Source organism: Neopelma chrysocephalum, unplaced genomic scaffold (assembly GCF_003984885.1).
Source record: "Neopelma chrysocephalum unplaced genomic scaffold, ASM398488v2 Primary Assembly neopelma1_25, whole genome shotgun sequence".
Taxonomy (NCBI): Eukaryota; Metazoa; Chordata; class Aves; order Passeriformes; family Pipridae; genus Neopelma; species Neopelma chrysocephalum.
This window is the reverse complement of record NW_020897694.1, coordinates 34465591-34489185: the sequence shown is the minus strand read 5'-3', so window position 1 is coordinate 34489185 and position 23595 is coordinate 34465591. Positions and strand designations below refer to the sequence as shown.

Genomic DNA, 23595 nt, shown 5'->3' with positions numbered 1-23595 from the left:
TGGCTCACCTGCAGCTACTACCCAGGCTCAGTATGTTCTGGATATATTTGTTACATTCTGCAAGGGTGGTCAGGACAAAGGGTTGTTCCTGGGTATTTCCTTGGGATCGAATATTGATAGGTGGCAGAAAAGTAGGAAGTGAAAGACTTGCCCTAATTGTTTTAATAGGAATGTAGCCTGTGTAACCCTATGTGGTTGCGAGCTATGCTGGCAATGGTACATGCCTTCGGTAGGGTCTCCCATGCCAGACGGGTCAAAACCGTAGGGTCAGATACAATACACCCTTGGGCAGGATGAGCTTGTTAGCCTTCTGGCAGTCATCCTAGGAGAAGGACAACTCTAATCCCAAACTGGGGCAGATGGAGCTTGCTTAGCCCTGTAAGGCCATCCATCTAAGAGAAGGACACTCTAGTCAAACCTATGTCCCGAGGACCTCGCTGCCACTGTCCAAGCTTGCTCGGCCCTGGCAGATGAACCTTAGGATTAAAGGGTGGGCCCAGTTCTGCACATACTACATCTCACCTAAAAAATCCACTGCGCAGGCTCAAAGGCTTTACCCAAATTCACAAAGCCCTGTAGCGACGGGCGAGGGTCAAAATGGCAGATGAAAGGTGCACTGGAAGCTGCAGACCCAACCCTGCATGCAGGCGGTTCAGGATATTGGTCATTTGTGACTGACCGGAGATGACAGTCTCTTGGGGCAGTGACGATGGCCAAGAATGCACTCAGATATCAGTCGTAGTCCAGGTGTAAGGTGATCAGGAAAACTCTTTATTGCTCTCAAATGTTTCTTTTATAATCTTTGTATACTATCATGCTACAACATAATTGCTTAAAAGTCTCAAGCATAAAACACTGTACATACTTTCATTGGTAACACAGAAGACACTGTACATACTTTCATTGGTGACACTGAAGACACTGTGCACACTGTCATTGGTGATACTATACACATTTTGATTGGTGACCTTTGGTCTTGGCTGCATTACGTTTGTTCCGTCTGGCATTGCAGTAAATATTTCCTTAGACTTGTTTACATTCCTCTGCAACTTCAGAGCTGCAACTGCTCAAATTCAAGGCCTACCATCCAGTCGTTTCCCACAGGGCAACACCCTGAATGACCAAGCAGCCTTTTCAAGGACAGCACTGCTTGCTCCACTTGGAGAGGGGCCTAGAAAAGGTGGCCTAAACAAAGCTCATCTCCACATTTCACCCGGTTGGTTAACTGCAGGCCAACGGGCATATTCTTCCAATGCGGTCACACAAAGATCAAAAGACAAAGGCATACACCTGCCTCCAAAGCTGTAACCAAACTGACTCTAGCATGCTGGAACATCAGAACCATGCTTGATTCTGCAAATAGTGGATGCCCTGAGCGTCACTCTGCCCTAATCGCCCACAAACTATCACGTGTCAACATCGACATAGCTGCTCTCAGTGAAGTCCGTCTCCACGAGGAAGGCAGCCTTAGAGAACACGGTGCCGGTTACACACTCTTTTGGTCAAGTAAACTGGGAACCGAAAGGCATCTCTCAGGAGTTGGCTTCATGATCAAAAACTCTATTGTTCCTAAACTCGAAAATCTGCCGACAGGTCATTCTGATCGCATTATCTCCCTACGCCTTCCACTACACAACAAGCAACATGTTGTCCTCTTTAGTATATATGCCCCAACTCTCCAAGCTGACCCTGCCAAAAAAGATAAATTTTACACTGACCTGTGCTGCCTTACCCAAAAGGTTCCTGCAGATGATAAAATCATTATCCTTTGTGATTTCAACGCCAGAGTAGGAAAGAACTTTGAAGCCTGGAAAGGAGTATTAGGCAAGCATGGTGTTGGAAACTGCAACGATAATGGTCACCTTACAGTAGAATTCTGTGCAGAGCAACAGCTCACCATCACTAACGCTATCTTTCAACAGAAAAATAGTCTGAAGACAACCTGGATGCATCCTAGATCTAAGCATTGGCATCTCATTGATTATGTCTTGGTGCAACGGAGAGATGTTCGCGATGTCCATCACACCCGTGTGATGCCTAGTGCAGAATGCCAAACAGACCATTGACTGGTGTGCTGTAAACTTAACCTCAGTCTTAAATTCAAACCTAAAAAGGGCAGTATCCCAAGGAGGAGACTCCAAGTTAACAATCTCCAATCAGCCAAAGTGAGAGACAGATTCCAGGCAAACCTTCAAACTAGGCTCGAAAATCATTCTATAGATTCTATAGATCCCTCTCCTGAAGCACTCTGGCACCATATTAAAAACAGCATCCAGCAGTCCTCTGAAGAATCCTTAGGGTTCTCCCTCAAGAAGAACAAGGACTGGTTTGATGAAAACAATCAAGAGATCCAGAAATTGTTGAGGAAGAAGATAACTGCTCATCAAGCACACCTTGCACTGCCATCCTGTCATGTAAGAAAAGCAGCCTTTCGTCTTGCATGCAGCAAGCTCCAACAGAAACTCCGCGACATACAGAACAAGTGGTGGATCAGTCTAGCTGAAAAAACTCAATTATGCGCAGATATGGATGATCACATAGGATTCTATGAGGCCTTGAAAACAGCATACGGACCTACATATCAGGTCCAAAGCCCTCTACTCAGCACAGATGGTCAAACGCTTCTGACAGATAAAACCTCCATTCTGAATCGATGGTCTGAACACTTTCAGACTCTCTTCAGTACTAGCTGTGTAGTTCAAGACTCAGCAATTCAGTCCATCTCACAACAACCAGTGAAGAATGAATTGGATATTGCCCCCACTTTGGGAGAAACTCTTAAGGCCATACAGCAGGTGAAAATCAGCAAGGCAGCTGGGGTTGATGGAATCCCACCTGAAGTCTGGAAACATGGGGGCCTTGCGCTCCATACCAAATTTCACGAGTTTGTGGTGCGCTGTTGGGAACTAGGCGAACTACCTTCAGACCTTCGTGATGCAGTCATCATCACCTTGTATAAGAAGAAAGGAGTTAAATCAGACTGCTCAAATTACTGTGGTATTACTCTGCTCTCCATTGCTGGCAAAATCCTGGCAAGAATACTCCTGAACAGACTAATACCCGCTATAGCAGAAGGAATTCTACCTGAAAGCCAATGCGGTTTCAGAGCCAACAGGAGCACCACAGACATGGTATTTGTTCTCAGACAACTGCAAGAGCAGTGTAGGGAACAGAATAAAGGTCTCTATGTAACCTTTGTTGATTACACCAAGGCTTTTGATACTGTGAGCAGAAAAGGTCTATGGCAGATTTTGGAATGCTTAGATTGTCCCCCCAAGTTCCTTAAAATGATCATCTCACTCCATGAGGATCAGCACAGCCAAGTCAGATATGGCAATGCACTTTCTGAGCCCTTTCTAATTACCAATGGTGTGAAACAAGGCTGATCTTGCACCAACTCTATTCACAATCTTTTTCAGCATGATGCTCCAAAGGGCTACGGCAGATCTCGATGATCAGGATTGTATCTATATTCAATACTGTACCAATGGAAGCCCATTCAACCTAAGGCGACTGAAGGCCCACACTAAGACCTTAAATTATCTTGTCCAGGAGCTGCTTTATGCTGATGACGCCGCCCTTGTTGCACACACAGAAGCAGCTCTGCAGCGTTTAACATCCTGCTTTGCAGACGCTGCTGAGCTCTTTGGGCTGGAAGTCAGCTTAAAGAAGACAGAAGTTCTCTATCAACCTGCACCTCAGGAAGTCTTCCATCATCCCCATATCACCACTGGCCAATCAGAGCTCAAATCAGTCCAGCAGTTTAATTACCTAGGTAGCCTCATCTCCTTGGACGGTAAGATTGATGGGGAGATAGACAATAGGTTATATAGTGCTTTCGGAAAACTCCATAAAAGAGTATGGCATAATAAACACTTGAAGAAAAGTACAAAGATCAGTGTTTACAGAGCCATAGTGCTGTCTACTCTCTTATATGGTTCCAAATCATGGGTCATCTACCGCCACCACCTGCGACTCTTAGAACACTTCCATCAATGCTGTCTCCATACAATCCTAAACATCCACTGGTCAGATTATGTGACCAATACATCTGTTCTAGAACAAGCAGCAGTCACAAGTATTGAGGCCATGTTGCTGAGAACACAGCTGCGTTGGGCAGGGCACGTCTCAAGGATGAAGGACCACCGCCTCCCTAAGATCTTGCTCTATGGTGAACTTGCCACTGGCTGCCGCAAAAGAGGAGCCCCGAAGAAAAGATACAAGGACTCCCTGAAACAACATCTCAGCCTTGACCATATTGACCAGCATAACTGGTCTACTCTGGCCTCCAATCAGGAGGCCTGGAGACACACCATCTATAATGCTGCTCCTTCCTTTGAGAATGCACGCAGGATCACTCTCAAGGAGAAAAGACAACAGAGAAAGAACTGTGTCTTGAAGAATATACCACCTAAGGAGCCTTTCTGCTGTGCCTTTTGCAACCGGACATGTCTATCTCATATTGGCCTTATTAGCCATCAGCGTGCTTGTAACAAATGTGGTTAGAGCCTTTCCCAAATCTTCGTTCGCGAAGACTAGTCACACGTGGAGTGCTATCTACATCTTACTGGTGTGAGGGGAAATTCCAGATTAGATAATTCTCACCCTGCACATTCAAAAATAACATAGGCACTACTCAATGATAGTGGCAAATTGCAGCTTCTTATTATTTTTGTCTGCAACTTGAGTCTGGCATTTTCCAGCCAGCACATCCCTGGCTTTGTATCCATTTGCTTTGTTTTCTTTTGTCCACACAAGTGTAAGATTTATCCCTTACTTAGGACAAACTCTAAGCCCTATGAATGGATCTGTTTGATTCCATTCCTCCAAACCACTTCGTACTTTGTCCTCCAGATTCTTTTACAATTGAGCAGAGTCGATACTGATACACACAGTGGGCTAGATTCTGTCATTCTTCTCAGCTGAAGATGGTCATAATTCAAGTTTTGGTGACAGGGTGTTGCCTTAGAAATGCCGAGTCATACTGTAGACTTCCAGTATTTGCTACTTCCCATTTAGAGCACTTAAAAAAAAAAAATCACTCAGAGGTCTGTGTTGCCAAACATCCTCTAAATCTATGTGATGATATTTTCATTTACTTTTTATTTACTAGTTTAAAATGCCACCTTCTGTGATTTATATCTTGCAGTGTTCACCAGCAGCCTTTAAATATATCATAGCAATGATTTATTAACATTTTCAACAATTCTCTATTGGAAGTGAGGTTTTGTGTGAAAAATCAGGAATTACTGCACCCTCTCTCACATCAGGCAATAACTTCTCAGTAATAAATTTTGCACCCAGACATATTTACCACTTCTTTAGTTTGCAAACGATGATCATGACTCTTAATGGTGCAGTGTTAATACTAATTAAAAAAAAAAAAGACATAAATGGCTTTCCAGAATACGACTAAATAGGGCTGAATGCTTTGTTCCAGTATCCAGGACTTTGTCAGCTATTACCAGGTAGTGAATGAACATTTATTCAGTTTTGAGAGGACCACAAAAGACATATGATTATGATGAATTTTCATGATTAGCTTCTGGTGTGTGAATGTTGTAGCAATGCAGTGTGCCTTCGGTGCAGTGCCCTCAATTTGATCTGCTGCTTTGCCTCTGTCCATCCACATGTAATTTCTTTGCTCCATTGCAGACCCCAGTATTAGACAAGTTCAAAGGAGAGTAGCTGTAATTTAAGACTCTTATGCTTTCACTTGTTAGTCATCAAGATGAAATTAAGCACAAGGAAAAAAAATGCTCAGAGGACTAGCTCTGGCTCTCCATGCCTTAAAATTATATAAAGTGATTCCAGCATCAATGGAGAGTAGTAGGCAAACCCAAAGGGAAATAAGCCAACGTGATGTCTGAATGGCCTTCAAAAGTGCCTCTCTGGTGGCTGCAGTGGGACCTAGGCACGCTGTGTTTCCAGCATGATGGTGTTATGTGAGGTGAAACCATGCCTTGCTTCCCATGGTTTTCAGACCCATTCCCTCTTCAGCCTTTTTTCCTGGTTATTGGTACTCCATCTGACTCCAGCTAGGCTTTGCTGTTTAGAAAATAGAGCCAATCTTTGTTAAGTTTATATTAAGACCAAAGTCCTCAGTGCTTACAACATCTGAGAAGAGATTTTTTTTTTGCCCCTTTCCAGGGGATTTTTTCCTACCTGTGGCTTCCCAGTGCAAAATCACATCTGAGCATGCAGAGCAGAAGTAGTGCTCCTGAGGTCTCATCTGGCAAGCTGACTACAGCCAAGGCACAGCATCCAATCGCCTTCACAGCTCATGCAGCTCTGCAGGTACTCGTGCTTCCCGAGTGAAGAAAGAATCAGAGTTAGTCTGTAGGGTTTAAGCCTTTCCATATAATTTATCCGATTGAACATCCTTTCCAAAATGAATGTATAATCAGTTTTTAATTCTTGTTGCAAAAAGAAATGACAAAACAATCCACCTATTTTTTGAGTGTACTACATGAGACAAGAAGAACCACAATCCTACAGACAAATAAAAGATCTTTTTGAACTTCCATGTGTCCATGACAGAGGATGTATAAATCCCAACTTTGGAGCTAGTTCTTCTGTATTGCAAGTTAATTAATTGGTGCTGGAATTGTAGCCATCTATGAAGTTGGATTAGTTGTAGAACAGTCATTGTCTGTACTAGCCAAGTACTCAGGGTTTGGGTTTGTTTGTTTGTTTGTTTTTCCTTTTCTTTCATAATATAGACAATTAGATTCTTTCAGCTCTTACTGGCTCTGGCTGGGATGAAGTTAGTTTTCTTCACACCAACCTGTATAGTCCTGGGCTATGCATTTGTAGCTAGAACAGTACTGAGAAGATACCACTGTTCTGGCTACTGCTGAGCAATGACTGTACAGCATCAAGGCTGTCTTGACGATCCTCTCACCACAAAAAAGGCTAGTCTGGGCAAGGGGCTGGACGAGACAGGTGACCAAAGGGATATTCCATACCATGTGACATTGTACTCAGCAATAAAAGGGGGATAATGAGGAAATAAAGGGGGAGAATGAGGAGACATCACAGTTATGATGTTTATATTCCTAAGAAACTGCTATATGTACTGAGGCCATGTTTTCTAGGGAGTGCCTGGACATCTGCCTGCTGATGGGAAGTAGTGAATAAAATTATCTTTTTGTTTTGTTTCCACGCACAGATTTTGATTTTCTTACTCAACCCATGAGCTTCTCTATCTTATTTTCTCCCTCTGGAGTGAGAGAGCATCTGAGTGGGCATCTGGCAGCCAGCTGAGGTGAACCCACCACATCTTACCAGCACAGCATTCTGCCAAGGACTACAAAAGCTTTCAGCTTTTGTGTGACTTCCCAACTGGGTGTTTGAGATTTTAACCACCGTATTGCCAGTAACGAATTGAAAGGTTAAGTTTTACTGTGAACTATGCTGAGTTTCAGTGGGGGCCATGATGACAGTAAGACCGGGAGGAGCCTTAAAATGGGATAAGGCAGAGAAAGCAAAAACAAAGGCAAATGCTGTTTGTGATGAAAAACAACAGGGAATCGGTTCAGAAGAACTTTTTCTCCTTTAAACCAATGCTAGTTACTCTGCATCTCCACTTGTGCCAGACCCCCAGATGAAGCTGCACAGCTTGAGGGCTTTTGGCTTACCCAGCTGCCCATGCCAGCATTTGGACAGCTGGTAGGTGCCCCTGTGTCAGCACTATCCCTGACCAAAATATATACTACTTACACAAAAACCAGAAAGCAGAGGAGATCCTCCAGGAGAGGGCTGGGGGAACAGAGCCTCAAGCTGGGTTTTTTAATGACACAGTCTATGAATAGCCTGAGAAATGAGATCATTAAACGTATTCTTGAAGGGATTTGCTATTACATTCTTTTTCCTTTCTTAGTTTTCACAGAACCTCAGTGACTCACTTGAAAATTTTCCTCCTCCAATATCCCTTGTGTTTGACCTCAGAAACCTGGTCTTTTCCTTGTCCCTTTCCAGGACAAGGCCAGAGATAGCTGGAATTGGGTGGGTGAACCTGTCCCCATCAGGTTTTCTTATTGGGCATTTCAGATGTTAGGACAAGGAACACTCAGTTCTTAACGTGCTAATAGACATGATTCCTTTATGTTATTAGTACAGACAGCAAGCTGTCCTTAGTCATTGATCTGATTAATAAGGCTGTTTAAGCGTCTAAACATGCCACCAGTGCCTTTGGGGATTTAGCAAAATTCCTGAACAGGATGAGATCATAGGTGCCCTGTATCCAGACCACTGCTGCAAGTGGCTGCAGGAGTGGATCCTGCAGCAGGAGGGTCTTACTCCAGGGGAGCCAGAGGAGCTGACAACCACTGCTCCTGAACTCCGAGCAGCATCAGGCTGGGAGGTGAGGCTGTTCAGCACTGCAGGCAGAAGCCACATGTCCAGGCACTTGGCTATGCTGAGAGAAGTGCTGGTTGGTGGCCATGCCCTTAGCATGAGGACTTGTGCTTTGCTATGCCCTTTTTTGAGTGTTGTAGGTTTGGGGGTCCTGCTTGCCTCAAACACACACCGTAAAGAAGTCTGGCTCCACAGCTTGGGGCAAGGGATTCAGTGTAAGGCAAGGCAAGGCAAGATAAGGCACTTCTGCTCCCTTTATTTTAATGGATTTTATGCATTTCAAGCTTTTAAGAAATGACTGTATAAAAAATACATATAGTTCTGGAGCATGGATCTATCTATCTATCTGTCTATCTATCTATCTATTTATATATCATCTACCTATTTCTGGAGCAGGCTTATGACTTTCATGTCCAAGATAAGCATCTAGCTGCTAGGACATAAAGTCAAACCTTCTCTTGTCACCTCTCTTCCTGATGAATCTTTCTTAGGCAAAGTAGGGGGTGTGGTGAAGAGACCCTTCCATGACACCACTGTCCCAGAGGGACCTTCCCAGGGGGATTAGTAGATGAGAGATGTGCTAGTTTTCCGAAGGAGGGAAAATAACCTGGTACCCCATCCCTTAGGGAGATACTAACGTAACTGCAATAAATTAGCAATATTTGTACAACTTTCAAAGCTCAGTTTTGCATTCACTTGTTTAGCTACAAAAACTGCTTTCAGTCTAAAAACTGTGATGATAAAACAAAGAAAGAAAATCAGAACAAATTCTCAGACTTATAAAGTACAATTTGAATTTTAAGAATATTCAACCAATGAGAAAGAGTCATATAAAAGTATAAAGCTACGGAACTTACAGGTCTAGTCAACTCTCACCTTCATTAAGCTGACCTCAGATGGCACATTCTAGCTGCTGTCTCAGAGTACTACCCTTGGGGCCATATTTTTTTCTCAAAAAAGTGCCAGTTTTCGGTGGGCTTTATATTTTTATTCTACTGACAGAAGTGTGCAGTGTCAGCACTTTATTGTCTTTCATGTGATTTTCTTCCTCATGATATGACGAATATCCAAGGTTTTTAATTTCTTAAAATTGTTCGTAAATATATTGCCCAGGTAACTGTTTTGATGCTTACAATGCTTCATTAATTTAACATCATGAGGTTCTGTGATTTTTTTTCAGGCTTTTAAGACTAGTAAAAATACATATCTGTGTTTTGTTCCTAGGGTTTATTAGCCACATAATCCCATGATTTCTCCTGAAAACTTCCTATGTATCAGATGATACATGAAGTGTCACATAAGTAGAAGGTGCAATTTGCAGTAACTCAGTTACTCCCACATAGTTACATACTCAGTTACTCTACACCATAGAACCATAGAATGGTTTGGTTGGAAGGGACCTTAAAGGTCATCTAGTTCCAACCCCCCTGCCATGGGCAGGGACACTTTCCACTAGACCAGGTTGCTCAGAGCTCCATCCAACCTGGCCTTGAACACTTCTAGGGATGGGGATTCCACAACTTCTCTGGGCAACCTGTTCCAGTGTCTCATGACCCTTGTAGTGAAGAATTTCTTTCTAATATCTAATCTAATTCTGCCCTCTTTCAGTTTGATGATGTACTGTCAGACTTAGTGGTAAACCTGGCTTCTACCTCTTCTAAAGCCTATATGCTCAGGTGCTTATCTGGGTTGCTTAAGCTGGGAAAAAAAACCCAACTCCTATGTTAACTGCAGTATCTTATTTTGATGGAGATTTTAATAATTTCCTTTGGACTCTGCAGTTTTACCCATCATGGTATCTGATAAATCTGACTCTGCTAAACTGTGGAGGTTATAAGCCTGTAAAACAGTGTGGCCTCAGCAAAAGCACAGTAGTGAAGTCTGGGAAAACTGGATGTTTCATAAACAAAATGGAATTTTACTGTGTATGCTAAAAATAATGTAAGTGCATTGGCTGGGATAAGGACTCCCAGATAAGCTGAAGCAGCAAAGCAGAAATCTTCATTTGGCGATCAGAGACGTGGAAGTGTTTGCAGGGAAAATTCTGGTGAGAGTAGTTGCTGGTAGTGATTTCTCTGGCCCCAAAGCTCCCTGGTGCTTTTTTGAAGTTTCACAGTCTTTCACTTAATTTCACACAGGCAGAGCAACCCACAGGATGGCCTAAAGCCATCCACCTTATGTGGACCTGCTCTCTGTTTCTCAGCACCCTTCCCATCATAAACTCTTTCATTTTGTCCCCTCAGATTCCCCAGCTTTCAACTGAGAGACCTCGGGATCAATTTTCCAGCAGTGCAAAACAAACGTGTGCCAACCTAACTCAGTGTTGATGCCCTCTGTTAGAGCAGCTGCTTCTGTTCTCATTATATACTATCTGACTCTGGGGTTTTTTGAGCCACTTGGGGTACTCCTGTGCCTGTGCTTGTGTGTGGGTGTCCCTCTTGCTTTTACAGTTTCTCAGGAAGCAGAAGCCGTGCTGAAGCCCACCAGATTGATGCTTTTAGAGTGGGAAATTGGTGCATGTGTTGCAGCCTCGGGGGAACAGCACAAGACTTGCAGGTGCAAAGGCAGCTGGGGTAGTGCAAGAGGGCTGTATGAGCTGGGGAGAAACAGACCTGGGATTGCTTTGTCCTTTCTGTCTTTTTTCAGCAAAATCTGGAGTGCAGTAACCCTATGAGATTACTGTGGCTTTGTTTCAGAAGAAAATAACCAACTGCCTCCAAAGGAAACGCGAGGAACAAAATAATATTTGTTCATTTGCCTCCTTCTCTGGTAGAGATGAAATGAACTTACACATAATGATTTGATAAGCTAACATTCACTGAATTTCGTGTAACTGAACATCAGAAAACTGAATTTCTAACTCCAGTGAGCTGTGAACTGGACCCCAAACTACCAGTATGGAAACTGTAATCATTGTAAACACATTAGGGTGAGAGTTACCACAACAGGTTAGACAAAGTGCCCTGTGCATGTTCTTTCCAGCATCCAGCAACCAATCCCAAGGGCAGGTAGAGAGGATATATGGGGTATTATCTGGCATGCTTTTACAGCTTCACTCTCTCTTCTTCAGGGATTTTCCTCAGTAAGTAGCTGCAGACAGATCATCATGTTTAACAGCCTTTGATGAAGTTTCATAAACTGATCTATCCCCCTTCAAAATGATTACTACTTCTTCACATCTCATTGTCTTGTGTCACTGAGTTCAGTGACACAGTTGTGTGCTAGGTTAAAAAGTTCTTCCTATTCTTTGTTTTAAACCTTCTACTAGACAATGTCACTCTTCCCAGACAAAATAGCAAGTAGGGAACAGACTTTCCCTATTTGTTTTAGCAACAGTGTGTTGATTGTGGAGCCCTGTATTATATGCCTCTTCAATCATACAATTTCCAAAGTGAATTCCTAGTCTCTTTAGTCATTGCCTCATTCAGAAGTCGTACCATCCTGTTGTCCCACCAGCACCACTTCCAATTGTGTTGCATTCCTTTTGAGATGGCATGACCAGAGTGGTACTCAATATTCAATGAATATATACTCTGGGGATTTATACAATGGCATAATAGTATTGTCTGTTTTTTTCCCTCTATTCTTTTGCTAGTAATTCCTTAAATGCCTTTTAAACCACTGTTGAACATGGAGTTACTTCCAGAGAAGTAACACATGGTTTCAAGATTTCTTTCCTGACTGATTATACCTTCTTTAGACTCCATCAGATATAGTTTCAGGTTTGTTTTTTTCCCCATGTGCATTACTTTGCAGTTACTGACACTGAAATTTGCCTGTCATTATCTCCATGTTGTGCAACCCTTCTGCAGCTCTGCACCATCAGCTTGCCTCCAGCTTTTCCCTGCAGTTGAGCCTGACTGCTCTGAATCACTCTGCAACCCCTGTGAACTTGTCACTTCAGTTACTCCCATTTTCCTTTCCAGGTGATACACAGATACGCTATTTAATACGGGTCTCTGTATCCTCACTGGATCCTGCTGTGAAATTCACTTCATTGTGAACTTGAACCATATCCATGTCCTTTGTGTTACTTCTTCTCACTAGTCACTAGTCACCAATTCAAAAGAGTGTATTCTCACGTATATCATGACAACTCAAGTGCTTAACAGCCTTTGGTGAGGAACTTGTTCAAAGCCTTTTGAATATCCAAACATGTACACCTCCAAGGCACCAACCTTTTGCTTGCATAGTAATGTCTCATTTCTTTGGTTTGAACTGAATACCTCTCATCTTACATGAGCTCTTGAAAGATTTTCCTGCATGCATGTGTAGGGTTTGAGGGCCATTACTCATGTATAAATGCCAGAGAAGATCATTGGCAAAGAGTAACTACACCTACATTTCTATTTACTCAGTAAGTTTAACTCACAAAATTGGCTTTGAATTTATTTACTTACATCATTGCAGTTTATTTAGCTGAGGGAAGAGATACACTTCTTCTTCATTGCCTGACAATGTGTGCTTTATCAGAGAGGTAGTTTCTTGATGAAGAAAGCAGGACAAAGGATATTTCCAAGCCCTCCTGTGTCATATTGCCACTGAACAATTCACTTAGTGACAAAGGCTGCACCTGAAGAACTGGTACATGGACCTTGAACTCTCTGTCTGTCAAAATAGAGATATAATCACCTCCAGCCCATGCCAAAGATGTCACTATGAGCAGACAAGACACAGTCCTTTCACTTAATAACAGGGCAGATTGCAGACTTTGGCAAACCTTGTAACAAAAAGAGATTATATAAATATTTCAGTTTCATCTTTGTCATGCATGCATAGAGTAATTTAGAGTCTATAGTAAGGACTATATTTTCATCTTCATGTGTCAGAATGATGTTGGCTTTGGAAATACCTCTATGCCAGAGCTAAAAAACTCAGATAACCCTTTGTCTGACAAGAGCCTGACAGGAAGGCAATTGGGGATGACTGCTACTATAAAGACTTTTTGCTTGTCCATTGATTCTCCATTTTTCCTATTATGCAAATGTGTAATTCACTGAGAAATTCACCTTTGGCTCTGGTGAAGAGGTGACATACCCTTGTTACTCTAACCCATTTTCCATTGCAATCGTGGACCAGGTGTTCAGGCTGTCAGGTTGCTTTCCTAATGTTACCCACAAGGGCTCTTGTTAACTGAGACTGTATCTTAGAGGGCTGAGTGTGATAAAACAGACATTCCCACTTGTGATCTCTGAAGTAGCATGTTTAAACTTACATGAGACTCACAAAATAAAGCTAGTTGTGAATACAGAAAGGAGATACAATGTTAATACTTATCATAATATCATCCACAAGATTTGTCAATGTTTCCTCAAGATATTGTAACAGACAAGCAACCTGAAGCCAAAAACCATCTGTAGAAGAAAAGGAATGGAAAGAAGCAACTTTTTAATCTCCTTACTGGACATAGAGCACCAAGTGGTGTCTAATTCCCATGCACAGGCAACAAGGAGGGAGGTTTCACAGGGGAGAAGCAAGCGAGCTTTTAATGTCTTGGCTGTGGCTGGTGTGAAGGAATGATCTGAGCACTCTCCTGTGCCTCTTCTTTCAGTGCTTACCTGGGAGAGGGCAGGTGGGATGACTGAGGAAAAGATGCAAGAGGAATCAGAAACAATCTCAAAAGAAAAAATAACTCAATTATTTTGGAGATATTATTGTTTAACCTAGAATAAAAAGAAGGTAGACACCAGATGCTATGGAGGAGGATCTCTATTGTTAAACATGTCCTTGTTAAGACAATTTATTTTATCTTTTTATGACATAATTCCATGATTGTCTATCAATGTTTTAAAGTAAACATTTTATTCTTAAATCCTGACTTGTGTTAAACCTTGACTCTGAGTGATTTGGCTGGCAGCATATCACTCCTCTGGAGGTCTGGTGCAGGCAAACCCAGGGACTGTGAGCCCTGACTAAGCATCGAGGTCTCTGTGCATTGCTCCAAAAAAAGGGTTGTTCCTACTGCCATTGAGGTAGCATGGGTGTGAGTTAAAAGATGAGATCCATAGGCTGGAAAAGAAGAAATGTGTCTTACAAGGGAAAACTAGGAAGTTCTTTTCTAAGGAAGAAGATGCTTCAGCCCTGAAGGTCTGCAGGGAGTTAGTAATGTATCAGCAGACTCTCGTGGACTTCAAAACTCACCTCAGATCAAAAGCTCTTTGGAGGACTGTCTTCAGTGATTCCCAGGATATTTAGAAACAGAATACCCATGCCAGGCTTCTGAGTCTCAGGAACAAGAAAACAAAATCTTCTATGTTTGCAGTAACCATATCAGAAATAATGTAAACTACCAGAAAAGCCTCTCCTTCTCTCAAGGGCTTGTATTAGTTCATTATTACATGTATTTTGGGCCAAGAGGAATTGCCTATATGAAGTCATTAATTGCCTGTTGAACCTTAAAAATTTTAGTCTGGGACACTGCAGTGTGTTGACCGTGGCTAGGTGCCAGGCACTCACCAGAGCTGCTCTATTACTCACTTCTGCAAGTGGGCAAGGGAGAGAAAATATAACGAGAGGTTCATGAGAGATAAGGACCGGGACATATCATCCACCAAATACCATCACAGGCAAAACAAACTCAGCTTGGGGATACTAACTGAATTTATTACTAAAAGAAGAGCGGGATAATGAGAAGTAAAATAAATCTTAAAAATATCTTCCCCCATCACTCCCTCTTTCCCGGGCTCTACCGCCTCTCCCCCCAGTGCTGCAGGGAGACAGGGAATGGAAGTTACGGTCAATTCATCACACGTTGTTCCTACTGCTTCTCAGGGAGAAGAGTCCTTCCCCTGCTTCAGTGTGGCGTCCCTCCCAAGGGAAATATCCTCTACGGACTTCTCTAATGTGAGTCCTTCCCATAGACAATAGTTCTTTACGAAGTGTTCCAACATGGGTCACTTTTCCATGGGGTGCAGTCCTTCCGGCACAAGCTGCTCCAGTGTGGGTCCCCCACGGGTCACAAGTTCTAACAGTAAACTGGCTCCAGTGCGGGCTCCTCTCCTTATGGGTCCGTGCCAGGACCCTGGTCCAGCTTAGGCTTCCCATGAATTCACAGCCTCCTTTCAGGCATCCACCTGCTCTGGCATGGGCTCCTCCACAGGCTGCAGGTGAATCTCTGCACCTGCATGGTCCTCCATGGGCTGCAGGGGCACAGCTGCTTCACCATGGTCTGCACCACGGACTGCAGGGGAACCTCAGCTCTGATGCCTGGAGCACCTCCTCCCCCTCCTTCTCCACTAACCTTGGTGTCCACATTGTTGTTCATATGTTTTTACTCTGTTCTTGTCTGGCTGCAATTACTGGGCAATAACTTTTTTCCCTTCTTAAATATGTTATCACGGAGGCGTTCCTATCATTCCCGATTGGCTCAGCCTTAGCCAGGAGCCGGTCCATCCTGGAGCTGGCTGTCATTGGCTCTGCTGGACATAGGGGAAGCTTCTGGCAAATTCTCACAGAAGCCGCTCCTGTAGCCCCTCTGCTACAAAAACCTGGCCAAGAAAACCCAGTGTAGCTCATGGAAGAATTTTAAACTTGCCAGCTGCAAAATGCATCACTCTTGTTGATAGAGGCAACCTCCACCCATACTTGCTCCTATGATTCTTACTGCTCTTCGTGTTTAAAGATGGTTTTTGTCACTGAGATATGTTTATTTCAAAGCATTTGAAGAGATTGGTTTCATGCAGATTAGCATAATTATTAGAATGGTGCTTATTTTACTAATCTCTATTATGCAACTGTTCATTCTTGATCATTAATAATCATTTCCTTTTGATAGAAACACTTCCACAGCAACCAATTACAGTGCTTTGTGCAAACACAGGATTATGAATTCCAGTGGGGAATAAACAGCAAGAGCAGTGGAATTTTAAAAACAAAGAGCTTGTTTTCATGCAAATGCCTCAGTGCTAAAAAACACGGAAAATTATATGCTGGAGAAGCAAAAGTTCCTTCCAATTAGAATGTTTTTCAACAATTTCCATAAAATGCCTAAATTAAGAACTTAGCACTTGCTGGAGCAGTACATCTCATCTGGTGTTCTCCCTCCAGCAGCAGCCAGTGTCAGAAACATGTAATCACATGAATCCCCAGAACCAGTTTCCCTGAAAAGGCTCATCGGATGCCATGTCTAGTCCAGTCTGCCTAATTAGGCAGGACTCCAGCCATCTCCAAGCAGAGTTTTTTTTGAGCATATACAGCTGAAAGAGGATGCCCTGACTTTGTCATTTGTTTCCTGGCTATCTTTGGCAGTGTAAAAGCTGGAGCAAATGGTGTCTCTGTGCTGCAAATACTTACATGTATGATTAATGCTGTGCACTTGATGAATGTTTTTGTGTCTAACGATAAGCAGAGGACAAGGACTTTGCAGAACCTGGTACACATTTGCTCTTTGCTCTACAAAGGGTGGTCTATCTTTGAGAGGTGAACTTTGCAGTTTCTTTTAAACAGCTGATGATACGTAGGCTTAAACTGGAATACTATATATAGTACTCAGGTCAAAATCTTCAGATTAGAATAAGACATATTACAAAAATATTTAATTTTTGTTTTATCAATCAAGAAATTTCCTCTGCATTTGCAACTCCATTTTAGTATTTATATAGTGGGATTTTTTTCTCGAACAAATACAGCCTTGTACCCCTTATCTACGATAATGATTGATTCAAATAAAATTTCTGTCTGCGAAAACAATTCCAAGGGTAAATACCAATTTGCTAGCGTATGCTTTAAACAAGCTTTATTTTGTTGATGTTGTATGTGATTATTTGGAAAAGACATTTTATTCCCTAAGAATCAGCTTGTGTTGTGAGGAAACTTGATCACCTCACAAAAGCAGACATGGGGTTACTTCATGGTAGAAAAAAGAGAGTATAACTGTCTCATGGGCCCATTTGAAAGACATAGAGAACCAAATCAGAGAGCGTCCATTCTCCAAAGGTCAGCTGTGCTCCTGATCTCTGGAGAGCTAACAGATGCTTCTCTCCTGAGATGAATTTCCCTCAATTTCAAAAAACAATTTAGGGTGGTGAGGCAAAGTGAGTATGGCACAGCATATAGATGATTTCTTCTTTGAGCTGGATCTGTGAATTTCTTGTGTGGTCTAAAGCAAATGACTTAAAAATGAAGAGGACTAAAACCCCCACTGTGGCAGGAGTTGTGTGTTATGGGCTCTGTGGGGTGCAAGTAAAGGTACCAGGAGGGTTAAGCCATGAACCACTCACGCAGCCCCATGAAGACTGTGTTACATGAAAAGATGGCCCTGAGGTGTGCTGGAGGTCGGCAGGGATGTGCCTGGGGCCTGGTCAGCGCTGCTGGAGTGTGAACCCTTTGCTGGGTTATAGGACAGCCCAGTGCACTCCCGAGTGAGCCTGGAAAGACAAGCCTGGAGCAGTCCCTGGATGTTGCGGCTCGTCAAAGCACAGGTGCTGGACTGAAAGCAGTGCAGGAGTGTGCTCAGTAGGTGAGGGTACCAGTGCTAAGAGACCCTGAACTTTTAAACACTGTGCTGTTGGGAAGTTGTGAATGGAGCAAAAACCTCATGGGTCCCACTTATCCCGAGTGTAACATGGCTGAAATCAGAGTGCTTGGCCTCTTGGTTTTGATTTCCCTCATACAGCACTGTCACAGCTGCCTCTTAATTGCCTGGATTTATTAACCTTGTCAGTTTTTCTCATCTATCTAAAGGGATTCAGGGAACTTAAAAACCAGAACAACCACTTGGGCTGTAAAGTAACTGTGTCTTAACCTGCCAGCCCTGACTGTACAAGGCAGACTTGGAATTTCACAGCCACCTCTGCCTCATCAAGGGATTCTAGCAGCAGTAATTGAAATACAGGTGTGTTTTCCCGCCAAAAAAATCCCCCTGAAATATTCCTTTACAATTTCTATAATTATTCTGTTTGATAGGCTCTGATTCTCTCTGTTAGGATGGCTCTGCCATTCCCATAAGAGAGCACCTCATCCTGATCTAGCTGAAGTCAAGGGCATTTTTGGCACTCATTGTGATGGGAGCAGATGCAGACTTGCAGAGGGTTCTGTTTGTGGACCTCACAGTTCAGCAGGGCTTGCCTTGGCTGCCGTGGTGCTTTTGCCTCAGTGGAGTTGCTTTAGTGATGCAAATGGTGTCTTCTATTTCTTCTAGAGCAGCAGTGTCAGTAAGGTCAACTCATGTCATTCTGGGACATCTGGTGACAAAATGCTGACTTAGGAGCAGGACTAGTCGCCAGGCGCAGATGCTTTAGTATGATTTGCAAGCCTGGCACACATCTGCAGGTTGTGCCTTAGCAGCAAGCAGACAGTGTGGCACAAATAAAAAGCAAAGGTTTTTATTTTTAAATTTTTCCCCCTTTCTTTTGTTTCCTTCTTCTTCACATAAGTCTTTTAAAACAGGCTACTGCTTTTAAGCCCAAATTGGTTTGCACTTCTTCATAGGAAGGCATAGCACTGTCAATGTTGGTAGCTACTGGGCTGGCCACGGCTTTTTTCCACCTCTGCTTGCTGTTCTGCAGTGGCCTCAGTAGTCCTGTGTCAGGCTATTCATGAAACTATTTTGTTTCTCCTCAAAGCAGTTGCAGATTTTAACTTTTGCCTTTCATTAATTTTTGCCTTTCATTTTCATTAGAAAAATTCTTGACAACCCTAAAGCTCTGCCACCTCTTGCTATATCTGGAAGTTTCTGGCAGCTTGGTTATGATGCTGACTTGAAGAGCATGCTCACAGGACTAAAAGCCACCACATTTTCTTCTTCACACTTATTCTCTGTAGGACCAGGGAAATATCATGCATGTGTCATGCATGAACCGGGCTCTCAGGAAACCCATAACTGCAGGAGAAGAGGATTCTATCCCATCTTCACCTACACATACAGAACCTAGTGGACAGTGTTGTCTACTGATGAGTAAATTAGTCACTGTCAGCCATAGACACACTCCATCTGTGTCTTTACACAGGATTGTGGAATGGGGGGGCATCTTCTACTGCGACCTATTTTTTATTTAGTAGCTGTTTGTGTTTGTTTTCAACACTTTTTTATTTAGTAATTATGCTGCATTGTGGGCAGCGATAATTTGAACTTGAAGTTTCAACAGCACAAAAGAGATCTCATACTGGCGCTGATCAGGAAAGCTGAAACTACAAATAAAGAGCTTGATCTTTTCCCTCTGCTGGAACCTTTTTTTCCTGATTTTGCATTATTATTTAGTTCCTGCCCTTTTGACTCTCGCCAGGGATAAACCCACTGACCTCATCAGCAGATGTATTTTTAGATGTATTGTTTCTAGCTAGAAGGTTGCAACAGAAAAGGCTGCTAGCACTTGTTACTTTGAATTTGTGCTTTTTATGTTTCAGAATACAAATAACTGCAGCCTTCGGTGCCTTTGAAGGAGATGGCCTTGCTGCTCTTCTGTTGCTTTTTTATGGACTGCCTTGACAGATGAAAGTTATCTCTGCCAATGAAACAATCTTAGGTTTGGCCACTTTTGATCTGTAACATATTTGATATTGTTTATAACACTGCTAAATAAACAAAATTATTAGCCTGGATTTGACTCCCTTTAAAACAGAAGCAAATACTGTGTTACATGGAAATACACGTTTAATAATTAGTACTTATTATGCAGCAACACAGAGCCATTCATTGTCAGAATGCACACTGACACTGCTCATGCCTCATGGTTAACCTGTACATTTTGTTACTTGAGTGATAATGCTACAATAAAAATGTGTCTGTAAAGCTGTGATGCCAGCTCATTCCTAGACCTCATTCTCCAAATCACAATTAATTTTGAGTTATGTTTGTTTAGGAAAAAAAAAGTGGAAAGAATTGAGAAGCTATTATAGAGGGCCTGTTTGTTTAATACTCTTCTTCAACCTGGTGGGACACATACCCTCCCGTGTTCTACTGCTTTGTTGACCATAAAAGCATGCTCCTAATTTCCCACACAAATGCCACCAGGTGGCTGTATCTGTCAGCTGTAGGTCAGGTGGTGTTTTGGGTAGGGGACAAAGGCTGTCACTTGAAAGGGATGATGTCTGCATGCCAGGCTCCCCTCTGATAGTGTAATTGTGGCTCCAAAGTTAGTGGGAACTAGGAGTAATGTCTTTCAAACTAAGAGGAACAACAACAGGACAAAAATTGTGACAAAACACAAAGTGGAGGGCACGAAATCATTTAGAAACTTAGGATGCTGTGGGATTTGGCCCTTTAATAATTAACTTTTCTCTGACCTCTGTTCCAGGGTTATTTAGTTCTGGTATTTTCAACAGTAAAATAGAGCATTTTTGTAGAATAGGGGCCACTTAAAAATAATGAGAGGCAGCCTCAAATAGTTACACTGAACAACAAATGAAAAAATGCACTAGCTGATGGTTGTGTGGACACGTGGACAAACACTTCCCTCTCTTTAGGGCACAGTCTCCCTGTGCTGGGTGACCCCATCATTGATGTTCCAGGTGCAATGAAAACACACTTTTGGGTACACTTCTTGTGGTTTTGGGCATCTCTCTCCTCCAGCTTTCCCATGGTGTCCAAGGTTTAAAGGTAAGGTGATGGAGGATGACTCAGTGGATGCTGTGCCACCTCCTGCTGGCCTAGCCCCAAGCCCTTGGTGCATCCCAACAGCATCTCTATGTGAAAAAATTGCTCCTGGGGCACAGCAGAGGGAAATTAGGTTTGTCTCAAACGGGGAGGCATGTCCTACACACCTGGCCCAAGTACCAGCCTACGACAACCTTGAAAAGGAGGTGGGAAGTGCTCTGGGCCACCTCTGCCTTTTCAGAGATGACCTGTGTTCTAGTTAGGTAGGACAATCATGAGGACGCTGTGAAAAGCAGCATCATTTTCCATGCAATTTCACCTCCTTCTCATTGCCTCTGTCTGCTGTGGAGAGAAATTCACTTGGCTACTTTGTAGATGGTGTTATATATAGCCCAAACACTTATTACCTCTGCTTATATGGATGCCTATTGTGTAGCAAAGAAAAACAGTGGAAGTAATTAACGCTGGAGCCCCAGTCCTCTTATGAAAAAATCAATAAAGAGTTTTCCTTGCTATGTTTCCAGGTATGAGAAGAGAGGACAATCTTCATTACAACTGACAGTTCCCTTCCCTAGAGCAGAAAGGTTTTCCCTTATATCTAGCAGAGAGAACACAGTGTTTTGCACCTGCCAGATGCTGTTGCTATGGCAATTGAACTTCGCACTTACATTGGAGCAGCAAAGCCCCAGGAGTATGTACAGAACAAACACAGCAGGAAGTGTGGTCTGCTGGGGGCTGCTAGGTGGCTCAGGACTTTGCCTCACTGTTTTCCCATCCAAAAGATGGGTAATTTAACTTTTTAAACAATTTTGGAATGAGCTTCCATTGAGCAAATGATGCTGGCTGGGAATCTTCTTGCCAGTGGATTGTGTTTGGGCTGCTTGCCCCTGGTTCGGGATGCACAGGTCTGCAGAAGCTGAGCGTGCCTTTGGGGCCCTGCCTGCCAAGGCTGCCCTGATGCCTTGTGCTGTAGTGGGGCTGCCCCTCCTTGCAGCCTGTCCCCTCCTGTAGCCAGACATATGGGTCATGGTTAGGCAGCTGTAGGCTTTTTAAAGCACTCATCATTTCCCTGAAATTCGCTGGTGCCTTCTGGTGCCTAAATATTCACAAGTTACCCTTGTAGGTGGTCCAAATCCACCACAGAGTGCCCAGGGGCCATTAGGCAATCTAGCCCCAACACCTCATTTCACAAATGTCCCAAGCAAATGAACATTTTGGCTGAGGACTTCATCACAAATTTAATTCCAGAATGACTTTTCATTGTTCAAACACAATTAACAAGTTAGGAAGTGTGTGTGGTGTAATGAGCACCAGTGGCTCAGCTGCTGCTTTGCTATGAGACTACCACATAGGAGGATATGACAGATTGATCTTAATTGGCGCCCCATCCTGCCAGGCATTGCATACACTAAGAGAGACCTCAAGAGAAATCCCTGTTTATCGGTGTACTTCTGGCAATGAGAGAGGGTTATAATGTGGTGGGAGGTGCAGCTAACAACTGCAGAGTTCTGTGCACTCACTGGAAGAAAGGAACTTCAGTTGCACAAAGTGTTATTCTTGTTAAAAGATAATTTTCTATGGAAAATAAACCCAAAGCTCACAGAAATGTTATAGGTGAGACATTTCATTAGGAGAAATGACTGAATGAACTAAATACTAATCAAGCAAGTTCTGAAGCAGCATGCTACAATCTTTAGCCTCTAAGACCTTGAAGAACTGGCTTTCTTAAAATTTCTACTTCAGAAAATAAAGAATGGATGGTGGAAAAACTCTTCTGCTTTAAACTACATACTCCTAACTCTGTTAACCTCTAATTATCTTGAGTGAGAGTCATGCAATTTAATGTCAGTGTCTGCATCTCACTTAGCATGTTCATTTCAGCTACTTTTCCCAGGTTCCTTTCTGGTTGGTGGAGAGACACAGTCATTCCTCTCATCTTGAGGCAGACATCTAACCTTCATCTGATGAACCTGACAAGTGCATTTTTCTCTCCCTGTTTCCCAGGTGGAACTGGTGCCACTGGGGATGGGGACAGTCTGCACTGGGCATTTTTAAACTTAGATATGCCCCATTTCTAAGCTTAGAAATGAAAGACAGATCTCACCCTCCAGATCAGCAGAGAAGCAGTGTGGCAGATAGTCAGGCAAGGCTGAAGTCCAGCCATGCTTACCATGTTTCCTTGAAGGAAGGTTGTGCTTGAATGCTTGTGGTAGCATAGCATGAGATAAACAAAAGGAGTAAGTGGGGGCAGAGGGTGCTGAGCTCTGACTACCTGAGCAAGCTATCCCAGCTCCCCCACCACACAGGAGAAAATGTTTCTGGTTCTTTTCCTGCTGCGTTAGTCCTGTCTAGTAACACAGTACTTCGTGCAGTACTGTTTCTTTCTGTGGGTCTCCACGAAAAAAATTCTTCTAGTGTCTCACAGAGACTGTCACAGAGCAAATAATAAACTGCTCTGTTTGGGTAATTATAACAAAATCAATCCATTGTACGGCAGTGATGTGTCAGAATTTTTAGGATTTTTAGCTTCTTGTACATTTTAAAGTAGCTGCGTAGTAAATACAGGTTTTTAGTATAGTTGTATAGTCTCTTATACTTCAGAATTGTAGTTAACACTTACCAAACCCTATTGCCCCATTTGATATCAAATTTTCTAAATTCTTTAGGCTTGTTTAGGCTCCTTTCAACTAGGACTATAGTAAACA

General features: G+C 42.9%; 1 long non-coding RNA gene across 3 annotated transcripts in view; it reads left to right on the top strand.

Moving 5' to 3' along the window:
* LOC113963584 overlaps positions 1 to 20884 on the top strand; it is a 46525-nt gene extending 25641 nt beyond the window's left edge. For 2 of the 3 annotated variants that reach the window (XR_003532868.1, XR_003532863.1), the window contains exon 4: positions 19702 to 19891. This is a non-coding gene — a long non-coding RNA (uncharacterized LOC113963584). Of the gene's footprint in view, positions 1 to 19701; positions 19892 to 20760 lie in introns of those variants that run through there. The other variant, XR_003532865.1, reaches the window with a different exon arrangement.
* Positions 20885 to 23595: the final 2711 nt, after the last annotated feature.